The sequence below is a fragment of the Rhipicephalus sanguineus genome, chromosome 9 (assembly GCF_013339695.2).
Source record: "Rhipicephalus sanguineus isolate Rsan-2018 chromosome 9, BIME_Rsan_1.4, whole genome shotgun sequence".
NCBI classification, from domain to species: Eukaryota; Metazoa; Arthropoda; class Arachnida; order Ixodida; family Ixodidae; genus Rhipicephalus; species Rhipicephalus sanguineus.
In genome coordinates this window covers 115,847,652-115,861,743 of record NC_051184.2, presented here as the reverse complement: position 1 = coordinate 115,861,743, position 14,092 = coordinate 115,847,652, and positions in this window count along the sequence as shown.

Genomic DNA, 14,092 nt, shown 5'->3' with positions numbered 1-14,092 from the left:
TACGGCAAATAGTTTTTGCACAGCAGTGTGTGCATTATAATGCACACTGGGTCTCAATGCACGGAAAACAAACGACACTCGCCTATCACCAAATTCTACATGTGCTCGCGAAAAGCAGGCTTATTTGTTGTGAAACTGCCTGGAGAAGTTTCGCGCAGGTGTGATGCAAAGACCGATGTTGCACGTGATGCACCGGAACTTTGTGTGCTGAGTGTAGGCGTGCACAGGGTTCCCCATCAGGGGGGGGGGGGAGGTTCATCGCAGCGCCCCCCCCCCCCACTAAGTCAATGTACGAGGCAGATTTTGCGCCCTCCCGCCACCTTAGCTGACTAGGAGAGTCAACGTATGGGACAGATTTTGCCCCCCCCTCTTAGGTGACTAGGGGGGGGGGGCCGACGCCTGCACCCCCCCCCCCTTTCGTCGTGCGCACGCCTACTGCATTGAGAATATCCTGGGCTTCGGCACCGCGAGGAGGATCCCTAGTTCCCAAGCTCTCAAATGTGGCTTGCTTGCGCAGTTGTTGGCTCAGAGGACATGGGCCCGACCTTGGCTTTCAGCAGCTTCCGTGGTGACTCATTACGGAGGTTTCGAGTAGAGTACGCAAAGCTTTGCGTTGGCTTTTCGCGCAACTACGCATGTGTCGTACGCTTCCGCTTGCGGGCTCCCGCTAAGTGACGGAAATAGCGGGCCGCAAACGCTAACGCTAACTTAGCGTACGCTGCTCGAAAACTGCCTATTGTCAAATTCTGCACCACACCTGTCTTCCGGCAGCAGGTAATGGGGAAGGGACAGCCTCACCATATGAGAATTCTAGGTCCGAGGTGTCGTTGCTGATCATTGACTCAAGAACGAGTTTCTTTATCACTGATTCCTAGGTGAAACAAACGCAAAGCCTAATGCCAAAGAGTAACGAACCGCATGAGATTGGCAAACATACGCAGGAAAAAGTACCCATTGAGACCGAGTGTGCATTATAATGCACATTTGAAGAAAACAGCTTGTGATGACAAAAATACTCGCCCTTAGGGTTACATGACGTGCGGAAATTATCCCTAAACCCTTCCTAAGTAGATTTAAACAACAATTAAGAAATATGACACGATAATTATTGAGCAGTTTGTGAATTACTTGGACGCCGTGAGCAGAACGTCGAAGACTAGAGTTGCGCCATGTTTAAAAGCGGGAAAACGGGGCTTCCACTGTAGTATGCTTCCTGTATTGCTGACCAGATGGCACCACATGATAGAGCATGCGATTGCACCTAGAATCTTGGCTCTAATAGTGGCGCGAATTTTGAAAGCCGGGAAAAAACTAATGTGCATTTTAATGCACGCGGGGTCTGAAGAGGATATATTCAGTTTACAAAACGGCCGGAAGCGCACGACGACAGTGTAATGTAAATCATACCGTACATGACATGCATGTAACATGATTCGCATGTTAGGACCCGTCATTGATGTTCGTCACGCAGTCAAATCACGCAGTACCAATTTTTGGTGCATATCTGGTGTATAACGAGCGAAACGGCCGCGAATGCACCATGAGCGTGGCACGTAAATCATTGCATACATGAGATGCATGTCATGGTTTTCATGTTACCGCCTCTCATTTACGTTCGTCGTACAGTCGCGTCGCGCATTACCAATTTCGGCATTAGCGCACCCAGGATTTCTCTCAGGGGGGGGGGTTGAAATTCTGAGAAGACTACAGGAATGTAACGACAAATGAAATATGTGATACCAAATAATAATAATAATAATAATAATAATAATAATAATAATAATAATAATAATATCAAATGTGATGATGATGATGATCTTCAGCGTTTTGAAGCAAGATATTGAAAATACTTGAGAGGGCCGAGAAAACCACTCAGTGAAGCAGCGCACGTAGAAAATAAACGGCATATTGAATAAACCAACGCGTAATATAGTTCCAACAAATGTGTCTGGCAAATACTTGTTTTTGTAAATTTTTTAGTGATAAGGGTGCTGACGCGCGGGCCGGCTGGCGATCGCACAATGCTGTTATAAAACAAATGATTACTATGGTAGCGCAAACAAATCGGACGCAAGAAAGGCACACGAGGACATCCCGCGCCGTGTGCCTTTCTTGTGTTCCATTTATTGTGTCTTGTGTCCGATAGCCACAGTAATCAGGAAATGTCATACAAACAAGCCCCATTGGCAACTTTAGCAGTTGAAAAATTCTGCAACTGAGAATTTTGTGCATAATGCGAGCAGAACATCCTATATTATACTTCCTTCGAGCCTCGCCAAACTACAAATCTGAAAGTGTATCGTAAATATTGATTGTAAACATTCTGGCATTGATTATAAACAGTATGCACAAGTTAGTGCAGCACACGTACAATACAATTCTCAGCTCACGGATAAACTGTTGTAGCCACGCTTACCGATTTGCCATGTCATTCGGGTGCACAGGTTCGGCGACTGAAGTACCCTCTGATAAGTGACTGATCGATTGACGCATCCGAAGGCGCTATGTGCCAAGTCATCGGTTCCTTCTTGGCCGTAATCGGGCATTCCGGTGTTTTTGCTGCTTCTCTTGAATTGGAACATGGAATCTTTGTCGGGAAGTAGGTGAGGATCGTGTTCGACTGACAAGTCAGCGAGATGTCTGGTGTGGTAGGTCACTGTCGACACAGACTCGCGCAGCAGACACAGAAGCAGTTCTAGCAAAGCGGACTTTTCCGTCCGATGTACAACATACAAAAAAGAAGTGGTAAAAAGAGAGAGAGCGAGAGTTGCCTACTGAAAAAAAAAGAAAAAACGTGGCACCCCAATATACCTTTCGCATTTTCCAAAGCCCCTTTTTCTTGTCCCACCGCCTTCAAAACATTTACTCATTCTGCCACGTCGTCTTACTCCTCCCGTCTTCGCAACGTATAGATTTCGCATAGCATCGTGCTTGCTTGGGTCCCTGCGTGTGTGCAGTACTGCGGCATGGCTGGCGACGCACACACTAGTTGCTCCAAGGCTTGCTCAGAAATGCAGGAACGACAGTGTATGTGCTTAAACTAATATCGTCATGTGCTCGAGCTGTACGCTGTACGGCCTCCGGGGTTTGCGGTCGTTTTGACGAATGAGCCGCGTACTACGAGGTCGCCTTTCTTCTCGCCGCTCCAATGCACCTCATCCGTCCGCTGTCAACAAAGTTAAGAAAAAATGCACGACCACCCCGCTGGCGACACCATTTGCCTGCACAAAACGCAAGCCCCGAAGAAAACAGAAAACACTTGTTTCGAAGCGCCGCCGACGGCCTCTTTGGAACTTTGAGTGAGCATTGTCCCTACGTTTCGAAATCCATATGGTTCTTTCTTGAGAGTTCGAGGGAGCGAGACAAACGAAGAAGGCTTCTTTTCTTGTTCGGCCGGTATGAAAGGGTGAGTCAGGAGGCGGCGGTGCTCGTCAGCAGAAGAACAGAGGAGTGCTTGGGCTTGACCGTTGGGAATAAGTTGAAGAGTAAAAGGGGGTGGGGAGCTCCTTTGGCGTGTGGATGTGTCGAGGTAAACTGTTAGATGAGAGACAGGGAAAGGGGGTTACTTGGAGTGCCGGACTGTGTGAGCTGTAAGCAGACATCTTTTTTTCTATTTTCTTAGGCTCTGCGCAGGGAAAAGCGAAGACGCTACGTGTGGGTTGCCTTCAGCGTGGTTCACGATTGGGTAGCTTGTATCTGCCAGCATTCATATTTCTGGTAATTGGTTTCAGCTGCGAGGACTACAGTTTCAAGATAATTGATTCGGTGGTCTGCGTCTTTGCAAAATTGTGGACGTGTTTCCCGTCTTTCCTACAGGTTCTCAGTTCCGCTGATGCAGCGGGCGTCGCAGCCAGTACAAGCAGTTTTGTTGAGGATCCCTCGGGTTCGCTCTTCCGGTGGCCAGTCTTTTGGAGAAGGCAGAGAACGCGCTATTGTGCTCGTAATGCTGAAAACATTTTCACGAACCGCCCGTCCCCATCGTCGGCTGCGGGCCACGCGCTGGGGGGGGGGGGGGGGGCGATGTCAACAAGACCGTTTCTTTTTCCTTCTTTTTTCGGCACCCCGCACCAAAGCGAGAGCCGTAGAAGGCTCGACAAAGAAAAGAGCGGAGTATGGAAGAAACTTGGAAAGGCTGCAGGAAAGGAAGCAACTTGGAAAGGGCGGCGCGTCTAGCACTCACAAAGGGCTGCAGAAGATGGTGGGGCAAGCGGGCGGTGTACTTTTGAAGCCCACACGTGCTTAATGGGTGAAGTCATTGGCGGACATACGCATCAAGTGTCATCGATGGCCTCAAAACTTGGGCGGCTGTCCAGTAAGAAGGAGGGAAAAAAAAAGGCAGGGGGGTACAGTCGGAATAAGGCGCGGAGAACTTGAAATTTTTTTTAAAAAAGAACATTGTTAGTGTATGATGGAGGCTAGTAGGGATTTTATGTTGCGAATAGAATATTTGTCCAGGTTATTTGAAGGCTGAGCGTACTTTGTCTCTTAATATTATAGAAATCATGCTATGGCTTTTAGTGATTCCAAATTACCACGAGCTAGATTTATTCCTGATGGGTGTAGGGATTGAAATTTGTGTATCAAATAGTATCAAATACGATTCAATGTATTTGCTCTCCCGTGGTGACCGTAAATTTGTAGAATGTAAAGTTTGGCTTGATCGAAATTGTGGTCTTGTTGGTTGAAGTGGCTATCCCACCTCATTTTCATTTTGTTTTGTAGAACCCATCTAGATGAAAAAATAATGTTTGTCGGCAGGAGAGCGTATATTATTGAGTATTTAAAGGAAAAGAAAGGTGCTCCGTGACGGACACAATTCGTGTTCACTATAATATCAAGGATTTGAGAAAAAGTAATGAGAATGCCATCGGCATCGTAACAGGAAATGTTCGTCACGCTTAAGCGAGTTTCGATTCCATAGGGAGTAAGGCATTGAATGTACATGAAAACGCTTGTTATTTCTATAAAATGAGTTTTGTGACGTAGAATTTGAAAAAGTTGCACATTCGAGGCAAAACCAACATATACTTGTTGCGCAACTTTGTCGTCGCTCCATTAGGGCCATTAAACCAAGCCACGTGACACCGACAATTTAATGTTATTTAGGCACTTGATATTCTAATCTCTAATTGCATTAGAAGCGTCCCAGTAACCATATATAATTGGCGTGTGTGCAGGTGTGAACCTGTGTGAACCGTATAATAATGTTATAAACGGTAAACAACACTGCGAACTCCTGTTCTGGACATACATGTATGTAGCACTGCGTACACAGCTGGATTAGCTGCTATACGTAATAGTTTTTGATGTCACATGCACTGTGCACCGACGTCTGTGGCTAAGTCACGCGCCGCATTATCATTGTACATCGTCCCGTTTTAGACTTCCCCCGAGAATAAGAACAATAGCTTGTTTCGAAGATTCCGAACTATCTCCTTGCTCTATTGCAGTAATCAGAGGGGGCAGGAAAAGAAGAGGGGTCAAACCGACGACCCGTGAAAGCATCTTCTCTTTCGTCCAAAACTGCTTCACTGGAAGTGAACACAGAGTCACAGAACTTGCGGTTTTCGCTCTTTCTGTTTAGGAGTAGATGACTGAATACAACACATTAAATGAAGGAAATTCGACCTGAAACCACCTCTTGAATTGAAATGATAACGTTAACAAGGCCACCTGAACGTGTACGTTGGATTCTCGGTGACAATGACCGTGAAGCAGTTACGGGGGGGGTCAGGTCGGCCTCAGGGGGGGGTTTACAACCCACAACCCCCCCCCCCCCCCCGCCGGTGCGCCACTGAATTTCGGTGTATATCAATCTAGCGAAACAGCCGCGAATACACCATGAGCATGGCATGTAAATCATGACATACATGACATGCATGTCATAGTTTTCATAATACCACCTGTTATTCGTTTCTTCACACAGTCACATCACGCAATACTGTTATGTCGCTAGTGAACGGCTCAGTAACCAAGTAAGAACAAAGCGTTTTATTTTGCGTGTCTCGCTTTTATGTGCTAGGCGATGACGTCGTGGCATGATTGGCGACACGCTTGCATGACGTAGCACGTCGCCACCTTTTACCTGTTGAACCTTTGAGGTGGCCGCCGTAGTCTGTTGGACCGGCGAAGCGGCGGCGGTGTCTCAGGTTGGCTAGAGGGCGGCGACGCCGCCGGCATGGGGTCAGCCATGCCGGCTGGCATGGGTGAGGTTTCTTTAGCGGTGGTGGTGGATGTTGTGGCGCTCCCTGGCTGCGTCGTGTGCGAGTCCTTCGGGGTGCGTGGCCGCAGTTGGTCCGCATGACGACGCTGCACGCCGCCCAGCGTGGACACAGTCGCCATCCGAGCCCCTTGGGTACTGGTGACCACTCCCGGCAACCATTACGGCCGGCTGTGGAAACTTCTCAGCCACACCGGCTGTCCTGCACAGAACGACATGGTAGAGGAGCGCTCTTCAAAAGGCGGTTCACCGCCTGCACTCCGTAGGCAACAGTCTAGCCTGGTCCGTAGCTGGTAACCCAGCAGTAATTCAGACGGAGACTTCCCAGCCTTTACCGGTGTCCGTCGGTAGCGGCATAAAAACTGACTGAGACGTTTAATGAATGTGCCACCCCCTTGACTTTTTCGGAGGCCTTCCTTGATCGTGCGAACCGCGCGTTCCGCCAGGCTATTCGACTGCAGGTGGCAAGGCGCCGTCGTCACGTCGTTGATCCCGTTCATTCTTATGAACTTCTGAAACTCGGCTGAGACAAACTGTGGCCCGTTATCTGAAACAAGTGTATGTGGCAGTCCGAACCTGGCAAATATGGCCCTTAACGCTTCCATGGTGGCTTCTGATGTACTCCGCCTCGATATGGCTTCCAGCCACTTGGTTTCAGCATCTACGACTACCAGTAGCATGTGTCCTTCGACGGGGCCTGGCCTGCTTAGTCGATGTGCACCCGAGACCATTTCGGGCCCGTTTCTGGCCATGGCGCCGGAACCTGCGCAGGAGGCATCGCACTGGTTTGAGCACACATCTCACATTCGCGTACCATCATTTCGATGTCGGCATCCAGCCCTAGATACCAAAAAATGGTTCGCGCAAGGTTTTTCATTGCCGCCATTCCTGGGTGTGTTTCATGCAGGAGCCTCCAAAAGACTTCCAGCAGCCGCTGCTGGCACGACTATTCTATGTCCCCAATAAATGAGGTCCCGATTCACCGTCAGCTCATCCTTTTTCTGGAAGAACGGCCAGAATCGCTGCTCGGTCTCTGTCAGGTGCTGCGGCCAGCCCTGCAGGATCCACTTTCGCACTTGCTGTAACATAGCATCAGGGATGGTTAGAACCGCCAACTCTTTGGCACTGAAGGGTGCCGCATTCACAGCCTCAGCGTATAATACACATGGGCGTCGGCAGGATTTTTCCTTGGGGGGGGGGGGGGTGCAAACCCGTGTTACATCGCGGCTGGGGGAGAGGGGGGGAGAGAGCTGGCATAGCTTGGGTGGGGGGAAAGTGCCGGTGTGGCTTGAAGGGGGCAAGTGCCCCTTTTGCACCCCCTGCCTACGCCCATGATAGTACATACTCGGGATCGTCGTCTTTTTCGTTATCGAGCTGCACCCGAGGAATTGGGAGTCGGCTGAAGGCATCTGCGTTCACGTTTTCGGATCCCTTACGATAGGTTAGGCTGTACCGATATCCACCCAACAACAGGGCCCAACGCTGAATGCAGGCAGTGGCCATCGGCGGAATTCCCTTGTCTGGACTGAACAGTCCGGTTAACGGTTTGTGGTCGGTTACGAATTCAAAGTGGTTCCCGTACAGATACTCTGAAGCTTGTCACGCCAAATACGAGGGCGAGGGCCTGCTTTTCCAGCTGGGAATAGTTTTTCTCGGCATTTGTTAATGTTCGTGATCTGAATCCGATAGGGTAGTCAATTCCTCAGACTCGATGCGACAACACTGCTCCCAGACCAACTGCTGATGCGTCGCACTCTAGGCGAATGGGCTTGCTTGGGTCAAAATGCACCAAAAGTTTGGCATTCTTCACTGCCTGTCTGGCTGCCTCGAAAGCATTCTGCTGTTGTCTGCCCCAGACCCATTTTACGCCCTTTGCCAACAAGGCGTATAAGGGCGCTAGTAAAGTCAACACATTGGGCAAAAACACATTGGGCTGTAGTAATTTAACAGACCTAAAAATGCTTTCAGTTCTCATACCGAAGTGGGCTGGGGGGCGTCGAGCAGTGCCGTGATGTTGTCGCTCTTGGGACGTAGGTCGTTCCTGTCAATGCAGTGTCCGAGAAAGGTGACTTGCTCTTGCCTGAACTTGCATTTCTCACATCGTAGGCGCAGGCCGTGTTCCCTCAGGCGCTGTAGCACTTGCTCCAGGATCTTGCAGTCGTTTACCTTTTCCGATACAATTTTGTCGTCCAGATATACCTGCACGCCGGGGATCCCGCTGCGCACGGCCTCCATGCGCCGCTGGAAAATTGCTGGCGCTGACGAACACTCCGAACGCCAGCCTGTTGAAACAGTAGAGACCCTTGTGCGTGTTCAAAACGACTAGCCTCTTCGAGTCCTTGTCAAGGGGCATCTGATTATAGGCGTTCCTCAAGTCCAATGTGCTGAAAACTTCTCCGCCGTTGAGATTCGCAAAGATATCGTGAATTGTGGCAGCGGATATTGCTCCATGATGGTAGCTGCGTTCACAGTAAGACGGAAGTCGCCGCATAATCGCACCTGTCCATCTTTCTTGACTACGGGCACAACGGGTGTGGCCCATTCGGCAGATGTCACCGGTGATAACACCCCTTCGTTTACCAGCCGATCTAACTCTACCGACACCATTCGTTTGAGCGCATACGGCACCGTCCGAGCCTTACAAAACCGGGGTCTTGCGCCCTATTTGACGGTCATGTGTACTGGTGGCCCTCGGAGCAAACCCAAATCCGGAGCAAAACATCACTGTACTCTGATAGCATAGTTTCGAGCATTCTGTCCGCATTATCGCTTACACACACGCCACCTCGTTTCAAGTGAGTACCGGCACGCCTGCCGTATTGAAGCTATGGATGCCGCAAAGCATTGGTCCCGGACAGTCGATGACGAAGAGTTCGGCCTGAATGGTCGCGCCACTCACGGTCGCATTGAGTTGCAGTTTTCCGTCAATAAGAAGTGGGCCCTTGAAACACGACAGCTTCATTGTTGTGCTTAAGTCAGGGGTGGAAGTGCTGCGCCATTTGCGCCACGCTGTGCCAATCGGCTTCTGCTGCGCCATCCTGCTCCAAAACGCATTATTGCACTGAAACTGCTCCCAAGCGGTCTTTGCTGCCCTCATGTGCCGCTCTCATCTGCGACGTGGCGTGCCCAAGCGAGCTCCTGTCGTCATTATGATTTGACGCGCCCTCCGTGACGTTAATGACGGCGCGAAACAATGAGTTTCGCCACAAGGGCAAAGCAATGAATGCAATATATTGTAATGTTGTGTGAAGGGCTAGCAGCTAAGTCGACCGATCTCGCGTAACTCTACAAAACGCTGGTGTAAGGGAATACGGCCGCTACAGGGAGCGAAGTGGTTTTCGTTCTTTCTGTCGTCTCAACGCGAAGTGGGCCGTTTGCTGACGTCTGCCGAGATAGCCAGCGACCGTGCCCTTATGGTCAAAGTTCGCAGTTGCTGCTCAAGTGGGCGGTCTAGACCAGAGGGTTCCTGGAATGAGGGACCCTCCCACCTTCACTCACAAGCCTTTCTGCAATAAATGTTTTCTCTCTCTCTGAAGCGTAGTCAGATTTAGCTATGCAGTGCACTGCTTATCTCTATTTTGCTCTCGGTTCACATGTCGGCTGCGGCGGTTTAATGACGTGAGCATAAGCTTTTTTAATTTAGTAGGGTCTCATTGTTTTAGAATGAAGGTGACTTTTATTAGATTTTCTCTAGTCTTCAGTTTTTGTTCATGAAAGCTTCGGTGTTTTATTAACATGTACGTTTTTCATTCTTCTGAGGTCTTGTGTAGCTATCCAAAAGATCATCTATTGTTTTCTCTGAGTTATGCCTCTGTCAGCTGTAATGTTTTAACGATAGGAAGACACACACACACGCACGAACGCGCACACACACACACAGACACAAGCGCGCGCGTACACACACACGCATTTGCAGTAAGTCTGGTAGTTCATCAGTATTGAATGTTTCGTAAAAACCTCTGAAATTTTTTGTTTCCCAGAAGTAAAAAAATCAAACTTGTATGTTAATTTGGCCCGAGAAATCTGCTCCAAAACCACCTTGCATTGCTCCAAAACACACCTTTTCGTGCTCCGAAAATCCCCTTTCACCGCTCCAAAGCTGCTCCAAAACAGCATTATTCGTGCTCCCTGAGCTGCTCCAAAAGACTGAAGTCCGCTTCCACCCCTGTGCCTTGCAAACGTGGCCATTTGCCTCGGTGTTGCTCGAATCGAACACTGACAGCGGAATAACGTTCACAGGTGATCCCATGTCTACCAACATCGTGAGTGACACTCGGTTCCAACTTATCTGGCGAAAAATAGGCTTCACGTGCACGCTGTCCGTCACTTGATGCGCAATCAGCGTGTACAAAGCTTCGCAGTCATCCGAACTATCTTGTGAGTCTTGCGAAAGGGCGTTCGCTTCTTGCCTCCGATCAGTGTTTTCGCCCGACGCTTTACACACTCGCGCTAAGTGGCCGCGTTTCCGGCATCGATGGCACACTGTTCGGAGATGACGACAATCGTCTCCTTGGTGCGATGATGCACCACAGGGGGTGCAAGGCCGATGCTCATCGCGAGATAGCCCGCTTGCTTTCTTAGACTTCGAGAGTGAGAGGCCCGACCGGACAAAATTTGTTGTCAGCTACGGGGGAGGGTAGTGGCTGCATGTGCTGCGCGTGTTCCGCAGCAGCCTTTACGAAGTCTTCTGCTTCCTTCAAAGTCAAGGTACCGCGGGGCAACGACAGACGTCTTAAGTCGTTGTCTCGAACACCACATACAATGCGGTCTCGCAGCATGCGGTGCAAGGTGTCGCGTTTTTGGTGTATATCAATCTAGCGAAATGGCCACGAGTGCGCCATGAGCGTGGCATGTAAATCATGTCGTACATGTCATACATGTCACAATTTTGATGTTACCACCTCTCATTTACGTTCGTCGTACAGCCGCGTCGCGCAATACCAATTTTGGTGTATATCAAGCTAGCGAAACGGCCGCGAATGCACCATGGGCGTGGCATGTAAATCATGACGTGCATGTCATGGTTTTCATGTTACCACCTGTTATTCACGTTCCTCATACAGTCACATCGCGCAATACCAATTTTGGTGTATATCAATCTAGCGAAACGGCCGAGAGTGCTCTATGAGCGTGGGATGTAAATCATGTAGATGCTTGTCATGATTTTCGTGTTACCACGTGTCAGTTATGTTCGTCATACAGAAATGTCTCTTCATACCAGTTTTCGTATATATCCATGCATTTACACCGCCGCTTGCGCCCCGAGACCATGTCATGTAAATCGTGCTGCACATGACATGCGTGTCATGATTTGCACGTTAGGACTTGTCATTATGTTCGTCATGAACTCGTGTCACGCCACACCAATTTTGGTATATATGAAATTAACGGAACGGCCGCAAAAGCCCCAAGGCCGTGGAATGTAAATCATGCCGTTCATGGCATGCGTGTCATGATTTTCATGTTCTGACCTGTCGTTTGTGTTCGTAATACGGTCATGTTATGCAATACCAATTTTGGTATACATTAGAGCTGTGCACGGGCCGTATTTCCGAGCCCGAGCCCGGCCCGGGCCCGCTGACTTTGTCGAAGGCCCACCCGAGCCCGACGGCAAAGGGCTGCGAGCCCGCCCGGCCCGACGTACGAAAACACAATCCCGGGCCCGGCCCGGCCCGGCCCGGCTTTTTGAAGGTTCGCTGCGAAAGCAAAACATCGTTTTCCGGTAATTTGGCATTTTATTGAGCATATCAAATATGATCAAACGACACACGACGAACAGTCCCTATTACACAGATTACAAATTGTCGTGCAAAAACAGCAAGCAAGTAGACGGTCTCACGCCAGCAACAATGGAGTTCGCTCGCCAAAGCCGTCACGTGTATGGGGTATGCCCACGAAAGCGTCACCTTGCACGAAGACGTCGGGTCGCTCGTTGCTGTCGCGTGTATTTTTACTCATATGGGATTTGGCCTTAAATCAAACGCGGAACAGTCGCGTGGAGCCGTCACTAGCTCAGGTGGTGCTACTTCTGTTTGTCGGAGTGCAACAGAGGCAGTGCTTTACCTGCTCCCCTTTTGTTTAAAGTAGCGAATGGAAAGGAAAAGCGGTAAAGGCTGGTCGCGGAAAAGGCACTGTATGCGTGCTGGAAAACAATTCTCGCTCATTCTCTATATTTCAAGCTTGAGTCGGGCTTTGCGCCGTGCCCGAGCCCGGCCCGATAAAACTCCAAGTAGCCCGAGCCGGGCCCGGGCCCGAGGTGAAAATAAGTCGACCCGCCCGAGCCCGGCCCGCGGGCCGGGTCGGGCTGGGGCTTTCGCGCTACCCGGAGCCCGTGCACACCTCTAGTATACATGCGATTAACGAAACGGCCAGGAGTGCAGAAAGTCGTAGGTGGCTAGATAGATAGATAGATAGATAGATAGATAGATAGATAGATAGATAGATAGACGCTCAAAGTCGCAGAAGTTTTTAAGAAATGCTTCGCATTTGAAATTACATCCATTTATCTCTTCCATGTACCCAGTAGCATGAGCGTGTAACCTCCATTTGTTAATCCACCCCTTATGTAATACCCCCTCACCGGAGTCTTTAAGGTAATAAAGTGAAGTGAAGTGAAGAATGAGCTGGCCAACATGCGGCATCTGCAGGTACTATTGGGTTTGGTGCGCTGCATAAAGTCGTGTGTTAAATTCATTACAAAATCATTTTACAAAACACTGCTTTCGCATTGGCACTATCATTGGCTAAACAACGGACCTCAAACTTATCTATTTCAATGGATGCCTAGCATTTGCCACATTCCTCGTTTGTTACCACCAAATAAGAACCTCACTCACTCACTGGACATAGCCACTTGCGATATTACCCCTAACGATTCAACAGCACTGCTGTTCTATTGTGGCCTAGGAAAGACGCGGACGCCGGAACCAGGCAGGAACGAATGCATGTTTATTCAAGGAAGGCTCAGCTTTTATAGCGCTTATCACAATGGTCCTATCTCATAGCTTGTTTGATAACCGATATCACAACCACAATGGACACGTGTGCGCACGGCATTCCCTGCACGGATGAACATACACTACTTTAACACATGCTCACAAACACTGCATATGTCCTCCCGGTTGCGTATTCCAAACACTTCAACAGTTACACGCTAGAATGCCCTCGCTTTTTCTATTTAAAACGGTGTCGTGCGTTATTACTCCAACTTATCACAGTTATGAACAATTCCGCTGTAGTTATTTCACCGCCAGAGTGTAATCACTCCCCTGATGCCTTCTAAATGTCTCCTCCTCTAATTTTCTATTCCACCTTTCCCGAACTTTGCCTTGACGCTTTCACTTCAAGACTTGTTGTTATTACATATGATATCAGAAGCGATCCCCTCTTCCTCCCATTACACCTACACCACTACAATTGTGCAAACAACAAACACCCCTTTAATTCTCCAGCTAATCAGGCTTCATGTCGCTGCCATCCATGTACGTTCAGCCAACAAAGGCGGGGTTAACCCTGCAGGGATGGCTGAGGCATCGCCGCATTTCTTCATATTTCCATTGCTCGTCCCATTGCTGTTGTTTTGTATTATAGCATTTCCTTCCGCTTCAGCAGTCCAGAGTACCAGTTACATCATCACACTCATCGACATCTCCAAGGTCGCTAGGTGTTTCAGGCGTTTAACGCTTGCAACCACAACCTCCTGCTGTGGCACGTGACCGTCCCGCTGACGTTCAACGTCACCGCAATGCACCGTTCCGGTTTCATCGACACAACTCTAATCGCTTTGGTCATGCCTTCTCATCTGTTTTAACGCGATCGCGTTAGAGAGCTCGTTTCGCAGAAATGTCGGCGTCGCTACGTCGCTTGTGAGCG